Source organism: Lepidochelys kempii, chromosome 24, assembly GCF_965140285.1.
Source record: "Lepidochelys kempii isolate rLepKem1 chromosome 24, rLepKem1.hap1, whole genome shotgun sequence".
NCBI classification, from domain to species: Eukaryota; Metazoa; Chordata; order Testudines; family Cheloniidae; genus Lepidochelys; species Lepidochelys kempii.
The window spans coordinates 8,839,487-8,860,671 of NC_136403.1; the positions used below are offsets into that span (position 1 = coordinate 8,839,487).

General features: G+C 49.5%; 1 protein-coding gene across 3 annotated transcripts in view; it reads right to left on the reverse strand.

Annotated features, from left to right (window-relative positions):
- Positions 1-21,185, reverse strand: part of ZNF687 (zinc finger protein 687) — a 50,550-nt gene that overhangs the window by 25,456 nt on the left and 3,909 nt on the right. The window contains exon 1 of one of the 3 annotated variants that reach the window (XM_073323422.2): positions 13,630-14,072. The exons of the other annotated variants lie outside the window; for them this stretch is intronic. The gene's annotated coding sequence lies outside the window, so the exon portion shown is untranslated. Of the gene's footprint in view, positions 1-13,629; positions 14,073-21,185 lie in introns of those variants that run through there. 3 annotated transcript variants of the gene reach the window in all.

Here is a 21,185-nt window from a genome sequence, read left to right on the forward strand (position 1 = left end):
AGCCACTGTAGACAGCTTAGTAAGTAGGTTTAGTCTAGTTATATTTTTAACCCTCACAATAGGTCATTCCAAGGGGGATCTCTGTTCAGTTGATTGACCACCACCAGAGACATCACCACACTGCACCAAGGACATCTATCGTACCATGCAGGTGAGCTTCTCAGTGGTACTCTTCCAATGCCCAGCCAAATAGCTCTGCCCTGCAAAACAGACACAGTACGTCTACACTGCAATTAGACACCCCTGGAGGGTCTGTGCCAGCCACTCGGGCTCAGGCTAAGGGGTGGCGATGTAGGTGTAGACTCTGGGACCCTCCTACCTCACATGGTCCCAGAGCCCGAGCCCAAATGGCTACAGTTAAGCAGTTAAACAGCTCCTTAGCCCGAGCCCGCTGGCACTGGTCAGCCATGTGTTTATAATTGCAGTGCAGATATAGGCTAGAAGGAGGCTAATGTGGCAAACAGAGTTTGTTCAGAGTCCTCATCACACTTGAAGGGGAAGAGAGTATGAAAAGATGACTCTGCAGGGCCGGGTACGGGACTGTTGTCTACAAGATTGGGAAGGGTTTCGATAGGAGGAAAGGAAATGGCTGGGAGGGCACAAAGGGATAAGTAATACAGAGAATGGGTTGAAATTACAAAAGGGAAAATTTAAGCAACACTGAGACCTATTAAGGCTCTGGCATCATCTCCCAAGGCAAGAGGAGCCCTGTCTCCTGAGACATTGAAAAGCAGATTTGACAGAAGATACTGGAGGGAACAATCCTGTGCTGGACACCTGAGTAGGAACAGAGGGGATTTTATTCACAATAGAAGAGACCTCCTCTATGATTAAACCCCATCCTACACAAACAAGTTTCAAGAGACCACATGATGTTCTTCCAGTCATGACTGGTGACAATGCAGAGATGTCATAAGTGGAAGGGCTATGATGAAAAGAAGTGGGATTTCAAAAAGCCGGGACAGAGGATCTCTGTACGTTACGCTCAGCTCCAGCATTTGCCATCTGTTTTCCCAGCACACTCGCCCGCTTAGCCTCACACACGATTCTGCAGGGAAGTTTGTTTTTCAAATAATGATTTTTCCTCACCCCGGTTTGGCAGGTACGACTATTTACAGTCAAGAGAGGAGACAAGCAGGTTGCTGCACACAAAGACGCCCCGGAAAAAAACAACAGTTTGCCTACACCAACAAAGCAAGGATTTGTTTAGGGAAATTCTCCTCCCTGGAACAGATTCAACATGCTCCCTGGATTTCTAGTTTACCTGTGCACACTCCCTCCAATACTAACATGGAGGTTATAGACAGCGCAAAGGATTCTCCCCTCTATGCACAGCTTCCCTCTCACTAGGAACAGACTCGTCCACCTGTGGGCATGGAGAAGAGACAACCAGGAGGGATTTTATGAATGCCAACTTTGACATTGGGGAAGCAGCTCAACCTCAAACAATTTGAAAAGCAGCATTGGACACTGCTTCAGTAACCAAAATGACCTCACGTTTGAGCAGCATAACTCGTCTTTGTCCAGATCGTCAAAGCGCTCAATGGCCCGGGCCCAGCAAATTTAAGACAACGTCTACACTGCGGCTGGGAGCATGCTTCCCAGCCTGGGTAGACAGACAGGTGGCAGCTCTGCTTGAGCTAGGGTTGCCGGAATCGCATGGGCGGCAGTTTGGACTAGCTGTGAGTGCAAACACACCCAGGATACGTACTCAGGCGGCTAACCTGAGCCACCGCCAGTGTTACGCCAGCTACGGGGCTATTGCCAGGGTGCCATTAGCGCAAACAGAGCTAGCGTGTTGCTACCGACAGCGGGAAGCACGTTCCCAGCTACGTAACCTAAGAGAGCCTCAAGTTCCAGGATGGGGAGCACAGTGGGCAGCTCTGTTCCTCAGGCCCAGAGGAACTTTCCACCCTCAGGGTACAGCTTGGCTGGTGCCAGACAGAGCTTCTTTTGGCTGTGGAATGATCTCCCGTGGGAACAATCCCAGACCTCCTCACCTCCTGCTACAAGTGCCAGGTGCACTCCGTCAACCCGCCTTTCCTGATAAACACAATGCAGCGTCTAATGTCTGAAAACAAAACCCTACCAAAACAAAACACTCCACATAAAATCCTCCCTTGGGAGGAGAGAGGGAACGAGCCACCCGTGACAGCTGATGGGCACAATCACAACCCACAACTGGAAGGTGCTCCAACATTAGGGTGACGAAGGCAGCATAAGAGCCCCGACAGAACAGAATCTTTCAGTGGCAGCCTCCGTAGAGATGCCCAAGACCTGGAGGAACCAGAGACTGAAACTAGCTTGGGAGCGAGCACTGCCCATGAAACACCAGTTCTGGTATACTGGACACACCAATCTCGAGGGCTGTCACTTCTCACCTGCAGTGAATTCTCCATCAAATAGGCATATTTTAAAGAATGCTTTTGAAACACTGATCGTAGGCTTTTACGCTGTTGAGACGAGCCCCATCACTATGCGGCCTGGTGTCACATGCAACCTGCACGCTGCTTTTTATTTATGCATCAGACAAATTATTCAACATCTGTCCTAACATCCGGCGTTGCAGTTTACTCCCACTTATTCTACTATAAACAATTTGCATTTATGTCTTCGTACAAGCAGAGGCCCGTGATCTCCACTGAGGGAAAAACCCCCAGACATTTCATTTCTCAAATATAGGGTTACGTCAAATTCTTCCCCTTGTCGTCCTGGTGTTTCCACAGATTAGTTATTTTCTCCTGTGCCTCTTCGGATTAAGTTTCTTGACTTTTTTTAAATACACCCTGCCCACCACTGTAGGAGACCAGACCCCATTTTAACCTCCTTCTGTTGTCTTTGAAAACCTCACCATTTTAAAAACAGAAAGTAAGAGGCATTTACAAACCGTTCATAGCTTCCATGCTCCCAGAGACACTCTTCAACTGATCACTCCCTGAAGAAATTGCTTTTTAGGGAGGATCGTTGACTCTGCACAGGGCTGATTACATGAGCGTTTCCTCGTGGTTTCGTGTCAATGGCAAATTCTCCACCCCCACAGGGGGGTTGTGTGTGTTCTTAGAAGTCACTGTTCCACAGAGATCCCATCTGCACCACAGCAACCGTGCCTGGGTCTTCACTCGGAAAACCAGCGGGGTTCTTAACTCGAGCTCACACACGCATGGTAAAATCCCAGTGAAGACAAGGCAGTTTGTAGTTTCCACATGAGTTAGCAGGGCATGGCAAACTCAGACTGTCATGGGACAGCTACTGTGACCTGCTAACTTATGTGGACGCTATAAACTGCCTTGTCTTCACTAGGACTGCAGCAGAGTTAGTTAAACATGAGACTAAAAAATACACTTTTAAAAAGGTTGATCATTTTGGGGGCACTCCACCGCCATAGTTTGGTTACTGATGGTACTGAAAGGCATTCCACCCAGGCTAGAGCGTGACTCAGGAACCAGTTCTTACTGTACTATTTAATCCGCAGATATCTAAGCACTCTGTAAGCGGGGAAGGGCGGGGGAGAAATTAATTATTTTTTGTCAAGGTATAGTCAAGGTCCAGACTTCAGAGAAAATCATACAAAAATTATAACAATGATGATAATAAGCTTAGAATGATGATGACAAAAAGATTTTGCAGTCCATTCAGAAGTGTCTGGCAGTCCGGATTTGGCCAGCAGTCCGCCTATCGACTACTCGGTATAGAGTCACTCTCATTTGACAGATTGGAAAACAGAGTGGGGAAGTTGTAGAGTGACCTAGAGGCAGAACCAGGATTAGAACCCAGATGTAGCCACCCCAACCCTGCTCAACCACAATCCCCATTTTAAAATTAACTAGAGATCAACGTAAGATTTCAAATCTAAAAGCTCACGGTTCTGTTATCAAACTACCACCCATCCACCAAAGAGCACAGTATACAGAAACACCACAGACCAGTTTGTTCTGGCTATGTCTGGGACAAGATGATGTGTTTTTAAACGGAGATGAGCTCAGTGTAAAGATGCACCTCTTTTTCCAGTGAATCCAGAGCCTCTGTCCCCAGTGCCTGGGCTTGGTTTGGATAGTCTGGAACTCAAAAGCAACACAGCCGTTAGGGTCTCGCAAAATGAGGAACTCTTAACGATGAGCCATGCTGACAATCTAAGGGAACATTTGTGCCTTCAATTTCAAGCCAAAAGGATATGGTTTCTGGTTGGCCCCCACGCACATTAACCGTGAACCCTTCATGTCCATTTCTGGCTGGACACGCAGTATGCACAGTATTGCCATTAGAGGGGCGTTTTCATGGCAACTCAACCATGTAACTACTGTTCAATCCGACCGGGGGCATTGAACGGGATACCGGATTACTGAACTGCAATAATCAGTCCAACATGCTTATTAATGGCAGACCAAACTCTCGGTGGGGTAGAATAGTCACTGGCTGAAATGCACAGGCCGCATTGCAAGTGGCCTCCTTGCAGAAGGAGGAAGCAGCTTCTGCAAGTTGCTCTGTAAGGAGAATCAAGTTTTATTCTCCCTCCCCCTAAAGCCCGTTAGCGGAAACGAGTGGCTTGTCTAAGAATGGCCTGTGTGCAAAGGGCACAGTGCAACAGGGAGACAAACCAGATCATGGGCTGCTGCTCTCTGCTAATTGCAGAGCTGGAAAAGTTTGCCAGATTAGAGGCCAACCCAATGGCAGAGGGGTGGGGGTAGGGCAAAAATATATGGTAACTACAGCGGGGTCTACACTGAAAAGTGAGATGGACCCAGCTATGTCACTCAGGGAGGAGGTGAAAAATCCACACTGCTGAGCGATGTAGTTAAGCTGACCTAAATCCTGGTGTAGATGGTGCTAGGTCAACTGAAGAATTCTTCCCTTGACCTAGTTACTGCCTCTTGGGGAGGCGAATTAACTACAGCAATGGGAGAACCTCTCCGGTTGCTTTAGTGAGCGTCTACACTGATGCGCTTCAGTGTTTCTAGTGAAGCCGTAGCTTAAGTTCTCAAACCCAGACCATATGGAGATGCCCCTCTTCCTCCCCTGCTCAGTCAACAGCACTTCCTATCTCGCAGCACCTCCTAACTCTAGGACCTCTCTCTTCAGGCATGGGTGGGGTGTAACAGTGGTTACAGCTCAAAAGGGGTGGGGTGGGGATGGGATTGGGGAAGTGAAAGCTGCGTGCCTGCTTTGGGGATGTCCTGGGATCCTGAGTCTTCTATGACAGGTTTCAGAGTAGCAGCCGTGTTAGTCTGTATTCGCAAAAAGAAAAGGAGGACTAGTGGCACCTTAGAGACTAAGCAATTTATTTGAGCATGAGCTTTCGTGAGCTACAGCTCACTTCATCGGATGCAGCTGTAGCTCACGAAAGCTCATGCTCAAATAAATTGCTTAGTCTCTAAGGTGCCACCAGTCCTCCTTTTCTTTTGGAGTCTTCTATGTCAGTGTTTTTCAAGGCGCTGGGTCGCCTTGCTCTGGTCAGCACTGCCAACCGGGATGTTAAAAGTCCCGTCGGCGGTGCTGCCCGGCTAAGACAGGCTAGTGCCTACTTGTTCTGACACCCCGCTGCGCCCCAGAAGCGGCCAGCAGCAGGTCCAGCTTCTAGGCAGGGGGGCCACGGGACTCTATGCACTGCCCCCGCCCCGAGCACCATCTCCGCACTCTCACTGGCCAATGGGAGCTGGGGGGAGGGGCGGTGCCTGTGGGCGAGAGTCGCGCGCCTCCACCTAGGAGTCAGACCTACTGCTGGCCGGTTCATGGTGCCAGGACAGGCGGGAAGCCTGCCTTAGCACCCCGGCTGCACCACTGACCAGGGGCCACCAAAGGTAACCCCAATCCTCTGCCCCAGCCCTGAGCCCCCCCCCAAACATGGAGCCCCTTTCTGCACCCCTAACCCCGCACCCAGAGCCTTGATCCTCTCCTGCACCCCAACCCCCTGCCCCAGCCCTGAGCCCCCCACAAACCCAGAGCCCCTCCTGCACTCCAAACCCCTCATCCCCAGCCCCACCCCAGAGCCTGCACCCACACCCCAGAGCCCTGACCCCCTCCCACACCCCAACCCTCTGCCCCATCCCAGAGCCCCCTACCACACCCTGAGCCCCTCATTCCTGGCCCCACCCTGCAGCCCTCGGCCCCACACCCCAACCTCTGCCCCAGCCCTGAGCCCCTCCCCCATACCTCAAACCCCTCATCCCCAGCTCCGTTGGGTCACGGGCATCAACAATTTTCTTCAACTGGGTCCCCAGAAAAAAGGTTTGAAAACCACTGCTCTATGTTGTTAAGAGGCAAAAGTCCCCGTGGCTCTGCAGAATGGTGTAAACCCAACTGCCCCCCAGGCTAAATGGAGTTTCAAAGATTTGAAGGCCAGAACAGATCATCCTGCAGAACATGGGCCAGAGACTCTCACCCCAAAATTACTGCATCACGCTGCTAACTTTTGGTTGAGCTACAGCAGATCTCTTAGAAGACAGTCTTGATTTAAAGACTCCCAAAGCCATGAAAAATCCACCACTTCCCTGAGTAAACTGTTCCAATGGTTAATTATCCTCCCTGTTGAAACTGTTGAATTTATCTCGTGTCAGCTTCTAGCCACTGGATCTTGCTTTCCTTTTTCTACTAGATTAAAGAGGTCTCTCTCGGGAATCTTCCCACATAGGTACTTGTAGACCGTGAACAAGTCACCCTTTAAACTCCTCTTGGATAAACTAAAACAGGCCGAGGCCTGGTCTACACTAGAAAATGAAATCTGTTTAACCATGTTGGTCGGAGTGTGAAAAATCCACCCCCCTGAGCGAGGCAGTTAAACCAACCTAAGTCCCCGTGTAGACTCCCATTGACCTAGCACTGCCTGTACGGAAGGATTCTTCTGTTGACCTGGCGACTGCCTCTTGGGGAGGTGGATTGCCTATGCCGAGGGGAAGAATTCTGAATTCCACACTGAACCGCTAGAGCACGGCAGCGGTGCTGAGTCTATCTGTCTTAAGCGAAGACAAGCCCTGAGCTTCTTTAGCCTTCCTCCATAAGGCATGCTTTCCACACCGTGAATCGTTCTTGGAGCTCTTTTCTGAACCCTTCCCAACTTAACCTTCTTATTTAAGCACGTACCTGCAGACATTAGAACTGGACACATTCTCACTAATGCAGGGGGGGGGCAAACTTTTTGGGGTGTAGAAGGGTGCTCTGGGCTGGGACCGAGGGGTTTGGAGGGCGATCAGGGCTGGAGCAGGGTGCAGGCTCTGGCCGGGGGTGCGGGCTCTGGGGTGGGGATGAGGGGTTGGGAGTGCAGGAGGGCGCTCCTGGCTGGGATCGAGGGGTTAGGAGGGGGGGAATCAGGGTTGGGGCAGGGGAGAGGCTCAGGGGTGCAGACTCCAGGCGACGCTTACCTCAAGAGGCTCCTGGAAGCAACGGCATGCCCCCACTCTGGCTCCTATGTGGGGCTGCAGCCAGGCAGCTCTGCGCACTGCCCCGTCTGCAGGCACTGCCGCTGCAGCTCTCATTGGCCACAGTTCCTGGCCAATGGGAGCTGTGGGGGCAACGTGCAGAGCGGAGCCCCCTGGCTGCCCCTACACATAGGAGCAGGAAAGGGGCCATGCTGCTGCTTCCAGAAGCAGTGTGGAGCGGCCCCCGACCCTGCTCCCCGGCTGGAGTGGGGCCATGCTGCGGTTTCTGGGAGCCGCATGGATCGGCCCCTGACCCTGCTCCCCGGCTGGAGCACCAGAGCAGGGGGGCAAACACCAGACCCCGCTCCCCAATTGGAGCTCGAGGACCAGCTTAAAACAGCTAGTGGCTGTAGTTTGCCCACCCCTGCACTAATGCTATATACGAAGGTAACACCACTTCCCTACTTGATATTCCCCAGTTTATACAGCAAAGAATCAGATGTGCCCACTTAGCAACAGTACTGCACTCTGAGCTCAGGTTCAGAGGTTATCTACCCCAACTCTCAAGTTCTTTTCAGTGTCAGAATCACAGAATATCAGGGTTGGAAGGGACCTCAGGAGGTCATCTAGTCCAACCCCCTGCTCAAAGCAGGGCCAATCCCCAATTAAATCATCCCAGCCAGGGCTTTGTCAACTTAAAAACTTCTAAGGAAGGAGATTCTACCACCTCCCTAGGTAATGCATTCCAGTGTTTCACCACCCTCATAGTGAAAATGTTTTTCCTAATATCCAACCTAAACCTCCCCCACTGCAACTTGAGACCATTACTCCTTGTCCTGTCCTCTTCTACCACTGAGAATAGTCTAGAACCATCCTCTCTGGAACCACCTCTCAGGTAGTTGAAAGCAGCTATCAAATCCCCCCTCATTCTTCTCTTCTGCAGACTAAACAATCCCAGTTCCCTCAGTCTCTCCTCATAAGTCATGTGTTCCAGACCCCTAATCATTTTTGTTACCCTTCGCTGGACTCTCTCCAATTTAACTACATCCTTCTTGTAGTGTGGGGCCCAAAACTGGACACAGTACTCCAGATGAGGCTTCACCAATGTCGAATAGAGGGGGATGATCACGTCCCTCGATCTGCTCGCTATGCCCCTACTTATACATCCCAAAATGCCATTGGCCTTCTTGGCAACAAGGGCACACTGCTGACTCATATCCAGCTTCTCGTCCACTGTCACCCCTAGGTCCTTTTCCGCAGAACTGCTGCCGAGCCATTTGGTCCCTAGTCTGTAGCTGTGCATTGGGTTCTTCCGTCCTAAGTGCAGGACCCTGCACTTATCCTTATTGAACCTCATCAGATTCCTTTTGGCCCAATCCTCCAATTTGTCTAGGTCCCTCTGTATCCTATCCCTACCCTCCAGCGTATCTACCACTCCTCCCAGTTTAGTATCATCTGCAAATTTGCTGAGAGTGCAATCCACACCATCTTCCAGATCATATATGAAGATATTGAAAAAAACCGGGCCCAGGACCGACCCCTGGGGCACTCCACTTGACACCGGCTGCCAACTAGACATGGAGCCATTGATCACTACCCGTTGAGCCCGACAATCTAGCCAGTTTTCTACCCACCTTATAGTGCATTCATCCAGCCCATACTTCTTTAACTTGCTGACAAGAAAACTGTGGGAGACCGTGTCAAAAGCTTTGCTAAAGTCAAGAAACAATACATCCACTGCTTTCCCTTCATCCACAGAACCAGTAATCTCATCATAGAAGGTGATTAGATTAGTCAGGCATGACCTTCCCTTGGTGAATCCATGCTGACTGTTCCTGATCACTTTCCTCTCATGCAAGTGCTTCAGGATTGATTCTTTGAGGACCTGCTCCATGATTTTTCCGGGGACTGAGGTGAGGCTGACTGGCCTGTAGTTCCCAGGATCCTCCTCCTTCCCTTTTTTAAAGATTGGCACTACATTAGCCTTTTTCCAGTCATCCGGGACTTCCCCCGTTCGCCACGAGTTTTCAAAGATAATGGCCAATGGCTCTGCAATCACAGCTGCCAATTCCTTTAGCACTCTCGGATACAACTCGTCCGGCCCCATGGACTTGTGCACGTCCAGCTTTTCTAAATAGTCTCTAACCACCTCTTTCTCCACAGAGGGCTGGCCATCTACTCCCCATGTTGTGATGCCCAGCGCAGCAGTCTGGATCACTGCATTGCAGTGTCACTGCATTGCAGGAGACAGTCCCCCATCTTCTCCAGGTGGCCAGCCCTTCTTCATTTCTAGATGCAGGACCTTGCCTTTGGCCACATTAAAACATGTTCAAATGAGCCCCCGCCCCGAGTGATCCAGATCTTTCCATAGAATTGACCTGTCCCAATCAATATTTACCACTCCCTCAGTTTTTGTGCCATCTGTGAGTTTGTATCCTGATCGTACAGAGAAACTGAGGCACGATGAAGGAAGGAATTCGCCCAAAGTCACACAGCAAGTCAGTGGCAGGGCTGGGCATGGAACCCATCCTCTCTGCTCTAAGTACTAGACCATACCACTTCCCAAAGCAAGGGCTAGAACCCTGGACTTTAGGGTCCCAGCCTCGGATCTAACCCCTAATCATTACCACTAATATTAGGCAGCTTTCTACACAGATGCACTGTAAAGCTTCCAACATCCCTGCAGCTGCTCCGCCCAGGGGTTTAGTGCAGGTGCAAGTGGCTTTATGCTTAACTAGGAACCAGGACTGCTGACTGGAGGATACTACCCCCACTCCCATTTAAAAAATACCAATAGAGGAGGAGACGTTCGGTCTATCAACAGAAGCCATCTTTGTGCACTGATGCTCTGCAGTTGCTGGGAGTATTAAGTCCCCACTCAGCACACTGAGAACACAGACCGCGCTGGAGAGTCGGTGCCAGGAACAGCCAGAAAGGCACACAAGGCTCAGACAAAAAGAGGGACTGAATGGTGGGACTATTTAAAGGGCCTGCTATTTCTAAAAGCTGCTTTTCCTGTTCCCCTTCCTGACCAGTGCAGGGTGCTGCCTCCCAGGAGCATTTAAAAAAATAAAATACAAAAAACCAACCCTCAGAAAACACGACATCTTAATGAAGTTGTTAAACGCCATTTGGAACGTTTCCCTCCCACCCCCAGGCCTTCAGCCCTGCCTGTCACTGCGTCCAAGGCCAACTGGAATGGCTGAGCTCCGAGGATCACATGACAAATGGATTAGCTTCCGAGGCACAGAGGCACTGCTCTCCCTGGCCCACTGCTCCTCCCAGGCCTTAAGCGCCCACCCTGGGGGGGGGGCGGGGGGGAGAGAGGAGGGAGGCAATCCCTAAGAAAATGACAGATTTACCTGCCAAGGAGACCCAGATTAGGAGCTGGGCAAACCACTCCCTTCTCAATCATTCCTAATGCTGTTCTGAGCTATTTTAAAACCATTCCCCTGCTTTAAAAAAACCTCCAGCCTTTGTGGGCCCTTCAAGAGCAACTGTTTTTAATGAGCAAAACTAGCGCCAGGTGTTCTATAATCTCTCTCCCCAGCTGAGACCTCAGGCCAATGTTTTAGCAGACAGTCTGCAGAAGGCCTTGAACTGGGAGGGAGGGGAAGGGAGAAATCTCAGAGCAGCACGGACCCGGAGCACCTGGCCTTGCTATTCCATATTTCATTCCTCACCCCACACACATGTACACGCAAACAAAATCCTGCACTGTTGGCAACTGGTTTAAAAAAAAAAGAAAGACAATCAATGGCCCTGCTTTTTTGTGCATTATTTATGCAACAGCTAGTGCTCATCTGTTCTAATTCCCCTCTCTGGGGGTAGATTCCCCCCCACACACACCCCAAAGCTGTGCTCACATGGAAGATCAATGCTAATTGTTGACATGATTCCCAGCTTGTGCTGACAAGGGAGTGGGGATTGAACCCTGGTATATGCAACAGGATCTACCAGCTTAGCCTTGTGTTTGGGGCACATCTGCCATCACAGCAAAGAGCTCCTCGCTTTGCCAAACATGCAATTGCAAACGGTCGGCAACAATGGGGCGCTGAACGCTCTACAGAGCGGGTACCTGGATTCTGCGGTGAAGGCAGATCATTCAGATCAAGGGGAAGTGCTATGTTTATTTTAAGACCAAAGAAGTTTTAACAAGTTTTCACGAAAGCTGGCATGAAGAGATGCGGCTTTGGATTGAAACCTTCCCTCACAGTTTGCAAGAGTTGGGAATGTTCTGACTGCTCTAACCATTCAATCTCTCTGCTCTCCAGAAACAGCAAGAGAACAAGAGTGAGATGCAAAAGGCTGTTTTAGTGGGTTCCCCCCCGCAAAAAGGGAATCTACAGGATGCAGTAAGATCGGAGATTTTGAACACTCCAGCCTTGAGAAGCAGAATATGAAACTGACAAAGAAAAATCACGTGAAATTGAACAGTATAAATTTTACTGCCCAAGTTGAGTGAAGTCCAAGAATTAAACAAGATCTCCAGAAGAGAAGATTTTTTAAAAGTTATTAACCTGATAGCACCCCAAAAATAAGAAAAAAATCAGTTGTTCAATAAAGACAGGTTGCAGCTGTGAATTTATTAGAGAACTATAGTTTTATCCCATATCTGAGTGTGTGTATATTTTGGGGGCTTTCCTCCTCTCTAGAGGAACCTGCATTTCTAAATAGCATTTTCCTCTGAAACAAAGACTTTGCATGTACACAGCATTGTTAAGATCTCAAGCGCTTGACAAGGTTGGGTATTATCTCCCATTTTACAGATGGGGAAATTGAGGCAATGGGAGGGAAAGTGATCAAACAGTGAGACAATGGCTGAGTACAGAGTAGGATTTAAAAGGCATGGTATTACCTAAACCACATCAACGCTCAATTTTTTAGAACAAGAGAGTGTATACTTTAAACTGCTCAAGTCAAAAGCCTGAGTTAATTTGATCCGTTTAGCATATGTTAAAGTGAACGCTGTCTTGTCCACACTGGACTTTTACAGCATGGTAGCTAACGTGTGATACTGTAAAACCTAACACAGAAAGAGCCGGGAGCAGAACACAGATGTCTCGACACCTCGGCCTAGAATACTTTCAAAAGTTTTACCAGCATAGCTGTCGGGGGGGCGGGGGAGGGAGGGATGATTTTTTTTTTTCAAACTGACACAGCTATCCGGAAAAGCCCTAGTGAAAGCAAATGTTATATCACTAAAAAAAGTGTTTTATCAATATAGCTTATGCTGATGTAAGCACATTTATACCAACAGAACTGTGTCCACAGTAGAGGCTATTGCTGGTATAGCTCCGTGTAGACAAAGCCCTCGTCTCCAGCTCTGACGACTAGACCATGTTGCTTCTATTTCATTACTCAATGACTCTCACTTCATTGGCAGGCACTGCAAATCTCATACCTGTTCTTGAGCCATATTTTCCTCTCTGCCAACTAAAGCATTCCAAGCTTTCTGCGTTATGCCACACCTAGGTTGTCTTCTCTGGGAACACAGCATTGACTTATGAGCCTATTTCTTCCTGCCGGACAACTTCTAAAGATCTCCAACTTCAAAGTTCTTCCCTCCCCACTTTGCTCTGTTTGGGCACTATAATTATTTTTGCTAAGATAGAAAGCAGAAAGAGATCCAGCTGAGCTTTGGAGGAGAGAGACCGTTTATAAACAACCTTGTGCATCTCGAGTGTCTTTAATTTGGGGATTTACAAACATTAAGTCTCACAAGCCATGTAGGAGCAGAGGAATATTACACCCCATTTAAGGATTGGGAAACTGAGGCACAAAGTGGGAACTGACTTGCCCAAGATCACAACAAGTCAGGGACAGAGCTGGGTACAAAACCCAGATCCCAGTTCCCCTGCTTTGACCAACAGAGAACAGTCTTAACTGAAATTTATCAGGGCACCTTCAATGCCAGGCATGGAGTCATGGTGAACCACGCTCACTTGCTGTTCAGTTAAGGGGGACCTGCGTCTTTGTTCTGCAGAGCACCGCGCACACTTCAGGTGGCATATAAGCGATGCCACATCTACACAATTCTCCAAATTCACTCACAGCTTCCCCCAGTGATACACCCCCATTTGTTTGGCAACCTATTCCAAAACCACAGCACCTATGCCAAAAATCCCTGCAGCCGAGAGGTTTCCAATACACTGCATTTCTTGCTTTCGGCCTTCCTGATCTCATCCGAGTTTGCTTATCTAGCAAATCTTCAGCAGTGTGATTTGCCAACTCAGTCACCCTTCAGTTTCCAGAGCCAGACACCCGATGCAGTACTAACCTGCTAGAAGGGAGCTCCGTGGAGGAGTGCAGCGGGCCGGGAAGCAGGCTCGGGTTTCACATGGAGGAAAGGGATGATAGAAAGCCACACTGGTTAAACAAGCAGCAGCAACACGTTCTACGCCCAGCGTGACATCATGAGGTCAGGGCTCAGCAGGGACAGCTGCAGTGGGAGGGGAGGTTCAGCAAAACAAGCCCCGAACTCCTTGGCGGCTGCAGCTGGCCTTTTGGGAGGATGGCTTTGGCTAGGAAGCGTGGTTTAAGGCAGCAGCTACCCATCTGATGCTCGGTGCAGAGGCGCAAATCCTAGGCCCCTCCACTGCCACCCTCTCTGCCTTGCCCCCAGCAACATTGACTAATTCGTGGGAGGAGCGCCACCTCCCTTGCCATCTGCCAGGGCTGGGATCAGGAGCTCACCGAGTCCATCCTGACGCAGCCTGGCAGGTTCAACACCACACTGAGGGGGAGGGGGACACAGGTATTCCAGGTCTCTTGGCTTCAGATTCTGTTCATCAAACCAGGGGGACAGCACCAGGAAAAGGGGGGAGATGGGGAAGACAGGCAGCAATCACAGCATACACCGCTGGACTCCTGGGTTCCATTCCCAGCTAGCAAGAATTTTATCCTGCCGCCCATCACCACAGCATCTGTGCGCTGCCCGCGTCAAACCGCCAGCATTAATGAAGTCCCTAGTGGTCTTTATCGAGTTCCCCCAGCTCTTCTTCTTGTTCAGGGTGAAATCCCGGCTGGGTTTGGGGCAGGGGCTGTGCATGTGCTGGTTGCTTTGTTTGTGCCAGGTTTATCGAAGGCGGGGGTGGGGTGGGTAGATATGGGCGTTAGTGCTGAGATGGTCATTCTTGCCGTGAGGAAAGGCTTTACCAAAGAGGAAGGTTTGGCAGCATTTCCTAAAAGATGGTCAGATTCTGGATTCGCTGCGGTAGGTTAGGTTAGACAACAGTCAGAATGTTTGTGTTCTGTTCCCCAGCTCTGCCCCGCTTCGCTGGGCAACCCTGAGCCAATACCATCACCACTGTGCCTCAGTTTCCCCACTTCTAACATCAGAGCCTCACATGGAGATCATGGGCTTTCAAATGCTTTGAGATCCCTGGATAAACAATGCTAGAGAAGGGCAAAGCAGTGTGTAACCCAGATTTCAGAGTAGCAGCCATGTTAGCCTGTATTCGCAAAAAGAAAAGGAGGACTTGTGGCACCTTAGAGACTAACCAATTTATTTGAGCAGAAGCTTTCGTGAGGGTAGAAATACAGGAGTGAGAGATTTTGGTGTTAGAACCACAAACCCATGGCAATGTCTCATCAGCACGGTGCAAAACCCACGCTGAAAGGGTGGGTGGGCAGAAGTGCTGCTAGACAGACATTGTGCTAAAAGATTCCTAGATGTCTTGCAGGAAAAACAAACGTTAGCAGCATCCCCAAAGGCATAAGCTGGCCCCTAGTCACCTTGATGGGCAGTATTAAGCCTCAAGAGGCTAGTTAAAATGCGGGGATTGTTAACTTACCTCTATGACAAAGCAACTCAGCAAGTGTCCAGGTGCTTTTATAAGCTGTGACCTCTATGCAAAGCCCCTGGCTCTTCCTGCATTGATGGAAAACACAAAGCACAAAAGACCTGGAGTTCCCCTACTTTTGGGGTTAACCTGCAATTTCCTTTTTCTTCAAACACTAAAGTTATTCTGAAGAAGAGCTCTGTAAGCTCAACAGCTGGGCCAGTCATCAAAGATATTCCCTCCCCCACCTTGTCTCTCCAATATCCTGGCATCAACACTGCAAACAGGGAAAGCTTTAACAGTGATACTGAGCTAAAACCCCTTATAGGCATTAAGGGATGAAAGCCTCAACCCTGAGAGATAGGGAAGAATCATTCCCATTTCATAGATGGGGAAACTGAGGCATGGTGATGTGACAAAGGACACATGGCAAGCAAATAGCAACACTCCAAACAGAACCCAGGAGTCCTGACTCCTTGCTCTGTGTTCCAAATCAGTTTCTTGTACTCTCTGGCCCCAGCTACCCAATAAATCAAGCCCAAAAGATATCGTCAGGTCCTGTCCCCAACCATGACAAAGCAGAGGGTGAAGCTCTTGCTGCTAACTCAATACAAAATTCATAATCGAATTGTCGCCCTTAAAAGACGCTGGGCACCTGCTCTGTGAGGCGTGACTTCCATGTGCTAAGTATGACTATCAGCTGTTTCATGGGCTACTGCTGATCCACGTGGTCATTTCCAGTGAGGTCTCCCCCGCCACCTCCCAACAAATGAAACAGACCCGGAGAGAGACACTGAGCTTTCCACAAAAAGCTCACCCCTGGGCTGAGACCAAATGAGGAAAGGATCAGCCCCAGAGGAGAAGGTGTCAGAACACCACGAACAGATCAGAACTGAGCTCTCTCTGTATGCTGGAGGGGGGCTGTTTGGGGCAGGGCTAGGAGGGCTTCAAAGATGGTTTTTCAAGTGGTGGAAAGTCTCCATCCCCAGGTGTTTCCAAAGCCAAGCTACAAAAATGGCCAGCAAGGGGACCCAGTTGAGGAGCATTTGGGGGGTACAGGATCCAAGTCAGTGGCAAGGACATTGCTATATTTGCCCTGAATCTCTGGGCGTTTGTAGCTTACAGAACATAAGCATACATGGCTCCCAACAAAGTCTGTTATTGTTGAAACGGTTTCCTGACATGGAGATGATCAGATAAGCGACTGTCTGACAAGGGACTGTTTGTAAGGAATGCCTCAAGGCCGCACCTAATGTGCTGGTGCGCCTCCCAGCAGATGGGCAAGCGACCGAGCGCTCCTCAGAGTCCCAGCTCTGCAGACCCCAGCACGTGCTGCTGCTGACCTCACCCAGACAGGGCAACAGGGGCACGTTCACTCCCTTCCTCTGGTATCTGGACCAGCTCCAGATTCGTTTCAGGAGCCTTTTCCGCCTTGGTTTTAAATCCCTCTGTAGATTAGCACCAGCTAACCACTCTGATCCACTCTCTATGCTCCTCCCTGTTTGCCTAGCCATAATCTACCCTTTGTTGGTGCAACAGCCTTCTCCTGTGCATCTCCTGCCATCTGAGACACGTCCCCTGAACCCCTCTACCACAACCTCACTGTTTTCTCTGAATTTCTCCTAATTCCTCCCCTGTTCTCCACCTGCTGTGCAGCTAGCCAAGATTAACGTCTTTGTCCCTTCTGACGTCGAGCCTACTGCCACCCAGCACTTGCATGATTTTGGTGGGGTTGCTCTTTTCCCTACTGTCCTTGGAACACCCTGTCTCCACATCAGCAACTGAGGCAGGAAGGAGGACAGGTAACCACAGTTCTCCCCAAGAACGGTCTGGTCAGAATTCCAACCTCCCACCGGATTCATTCCGGATAGGGGTGTTTTACAGCACAGCCAAGAAGAAATAAAAGCAGCAGCTAACATCTAAAACCCTGCGAGGTGTAGCTTGGCCTCTCCACAGCATCAGTTACAGAAAATTATTAATTTACCCTGGTGGAATTCATGGCTGGCCACTTGCTCAGCAAGGACAACCTGGTACTTCATAGAATCAGTTCCCTTGTGTCCATTTATCTTGGGAAATGGACCCTTATCTATTCCCTGCCCTCATGCCTTCCTGTCTCTGGAGTGCTCAGGGATGGCTCCTTTCACCTCTCCAGGGGGCCAGGTAGGAAACAATACTCAGCCACACCTATTGATTGGACGTTTGAAGCCATCCAGGGTTGTTTCCCCCTCCCTCCCCAGGCAGGGGTGAGTGATTGGAACTTGGCCATTATGCTCGTCTCTTTGTGCAGCTCCCCCCAGCACAGACACGCACCCTACAGCAATGGAAGTTGACAGCCTACACCACCTCCCCGAGCGGTTGTAGCTAAGGCGACAGCAGGGGTTAGGCTGGCTTTGCTCCCCCGCTCGGGGGTCTGGAATCTTCACACTCCGGAGCGCCGGAGCTATGGCAACCTAAGAGCAGCCCAGGCCTAAAACTTGTAAGGACTTTCAAAGGCCACTCCCCTGTGAGGCAGAATCTGAATACAGTTGGCTGGCCTGCATGGAGACCAGACAGAGGGGCTTGTGTACATGGGGACATTATTCTGGAATAAGGTAGGGTGTCCATTTAAAGCATGAAAGCTATTCTGAAATTAAAATGGCCACGTGTAGAGGTATTCTGGTCAGTTTCCGGTATAGTAAATCCACCCACCACAAGGAAAACAAGCCATACCAGTAAGAGCATAGCTGTGTGCACACTAGGCTCTACGGGCTTCTGCTGACACAGCCATGCTGGTCAGGGATCCCACCTCTTCACAGCCCACATAGCTGGGCCGGCAGAAGTCTGTAGTATAGACACAGTTTAACACGGTGATACTCAGACCTCAGTGGTTCTGGAGCCAAATTAGTGATCAACGTTACCCATATATAAATAAATAAAATTCGGACCAAGTATTATTTTATCGACTACAATTGGTTAACAACCCAGTAAACGCATCCTGATTGGTTGGTAACTTAGACTGGTTGAGAATTAAATCACACAGCCTTTTAACATGTGCTGCAAAGAGCTGCAGGAGACCCATTGAAGAGCCACCTGCGGCTCAGTCCGAGTATCACTGGTCTACAGTCTGATTTAGGCGTAAAACATAGACCAGCATAGCTATGCCGACCAGGGGTGTGATTTTTTTTGCTAACACAGCTATGCCAGTACAAGCCCTAGTGTAGACACACTTATAGCAGCATAAACCTGCTTTTGCTGGTACAGTTTGTCTCTTGAGCCTAATCACACCACAACATTTTGCTGGCACAGCTGTATCAGCTAGGAGAGGCTTGGTCTACACTACAGAGTTAGGTCGATGTAAAGCACCTTACATCGACCTAATTACGTCAGCGTACGTACAACAGCCTTGCTCCCATCGATGTCAGTGCCCTACACACCGACATCACAACTCCGCCTCCACAAGGGGCATAGGCCTTATGTCAGCGTAGTTAAGGTGACGCAGGGCCCGTGTAGACACTGCAGGTCGAGCTCTTGGCTGTCACTCTCTCCCAGCTGCTCAGCAGCCTGCGTGGAATGCGTACGGCCAAATCGCAGTCCCGCTCCTAGTGAACGGGGATCCATGTCGCAAGCACTTCTGGCGCTAACTGGCCCCCCTGTTGGCAGATTCAGCAGAGAGGGTGAGGACTGAACAGGCCAGAGGGGTTAAACTCTTTCTCGCATAGGGGTGGCCCCTCCAGATCGAGCAGAGGCAGACGGGCAGAGGATAAACAGAGGCATTCCATCTGCAAAGCTGACAATGATGCAACACCTTCTGCTGGCCATGAACTCTCAGCCACACTCAGGATTTCAAGGCAGAGCTAATGGTCAAGGCTAAATTACCTTACAGGGCCACGGGAGTGTTTTTGGAGGAAGGAGCCAGGGGGCTCGCTCATTATAATTACTGTTCTCCTGTGTTTCCAGGTCCTTTCATTCAACCCTGCAGCCCATCAGCATCTCTGCTCAAGGAATCGAGATCTGCAGCATCTAATGCTTTGCCCATCATCCAAGGAGCCCAGGAATTAAGTTTCACAACCCTCTTTACAGACAGAGAAATGGAGGCTGCGAGAGGCGGAAGTGACTTACTTAAGGTCACACAGCGAGTCAAGACAGAGGCTAGGAAGAGAACCCAGGAATCCTAGTCCCCAGTCCCTTCACTAGCAGACAGCTCTTTTAACATTGCGCCGTGACAGATGGGAAGATTCCACCCTACTCGGTTACTCACCTGCGCAGGTGCCTCAACACGGGCCTTTCCTAACAGCCTCACTCATCAGAAAGATACAGCTAACCCAGCTTACAACCATCTCAGACCAAGTGGAGCCCCATTTATTCTGACCAAAGCTAAGCCACTTCCCCTCTCTGTGCCTCCATTTCCCCCATCTGCGAAATGGGAACAACAATACTCTTCGATCGCTGTAAGGCGCTTTGAACTCTGTGGAGGAAAAGCAACTATGTTACAGGCCTCTAGTTAGAGGGACACCTCTGCAGACACAAACGGCTTCTCAACAGTGATCGGGACCAGAAAAGGACCGAAGCTAAACATATGCCTGCCTGAAGATTTTGTACCTGCTACTTTTTTTAAACAAGCCAGACTTAAGATCACGGTAAGAAATAAGTAACAAAATCCCTCTGTTTTTCCAGGTGTTTCCTTTGTGCATTTAACAGCACTTGTTTGTGCTTTTCCCCCTGTGTGTTAATAAGCATTCTGATTATACAGGATTAACAGGAAAACTAGGCACAATTTCCCCTTTTGCTTGTGTAGGTGCTGCTGTGGGAAGGCGAGAGAGGAGAGAACAATATTTAAAAATAAAGAAATAAGGAAGTGTGGCTGTAACAGCTGACAGGAGGACCGAGGGGCAGATATAATCCCTGAAATCATCTTAGCTTATTTTTAAAAACTGACGAGAGCTCCCAATGGCAGCACACTTTAAAAAAATCACTCCAACTTCTGAAACCAAATCTAGGAGTGGAACCCAGCGGTCCTGATGCCCAGTCCCCTTCGTCCATCAGTAGACAACACTGTTTTTCCTGGATCCACACCCAGCGTACAGATTCCACCCCAGGAAATTAACTACTGATGCAGGTGTTCTAAGAATTCCAACATGAACCATTTTATAATACTTAGAACTGTTGTACGAAGCTTGGGTAAGTTCCATTCTCCCCATGGAGCAAGCAGGGAATCCAGGGAACAACGCAAGACAGCAATAAATTGAAATGAGAACCTGACTTGCAGTCCTGTACTCCATCTACTAGCAGATCACAGCTGCCCCTGCAAGGGTCTTCTTGCAGGGGAGAAGACATAAAACCTGACTAGAGGCTGGTTAGTGATTAAATTCCCATAGGTTTAACAGAATTAAGTCTCTACCATCTGCTAATTTCTGGAGACACCAAACAAACAAGTGGTGGCTTAGATCCAGGGCTGCTTAGAATTTGGCCAGCCTGGAAAATGAAGTTTTTAAACATTGGCAGGCTTTTGTTGAGGTTGTTTTTAACACAAACTGGTCTCAACATCAACACGAGGTGAAAGAAGTGATTCTGTTAAACAAAACAAAACACTACAGAGTCTGAGTAATGGGCAGCCTGAGGTGGAAAAAGAGATCCCATGGGGCAATACTTTGCGGCGTATACTCTGCACTCGGGGCAGCGTCTACCCTAAAGGGTTCTGCCAGCGTAGCTCGGTCAGCCAGGGGTGTGAAGAGTGAGATCTCGGACTGATAAAGCTACGCTGGCAGCCCAGCACTAGTGGAGATACAGCTTGTTTGCCAGGGTAGCGTATTTCACTCTGGGGGCTGGAATAAGCTACAAGTGAGTGCAGTTTTGCTGGTATAAACTTTGAACGCACTAAGAGCACTTTGCTGGTTTAGTACACCAGTATACCTACACTGGCAAAGCACTCCTGGCATAGACAAGGCCTACACGGTGTCCTCATTTGGATAATTCACTGAGATCTATGCAAGCACTAAGCATTACAACTCCCACCCCCAGTATTGTTTCCATTTTACAGGTCGGGAACTAAGGCCCGGAATCTAGAACTGACTTA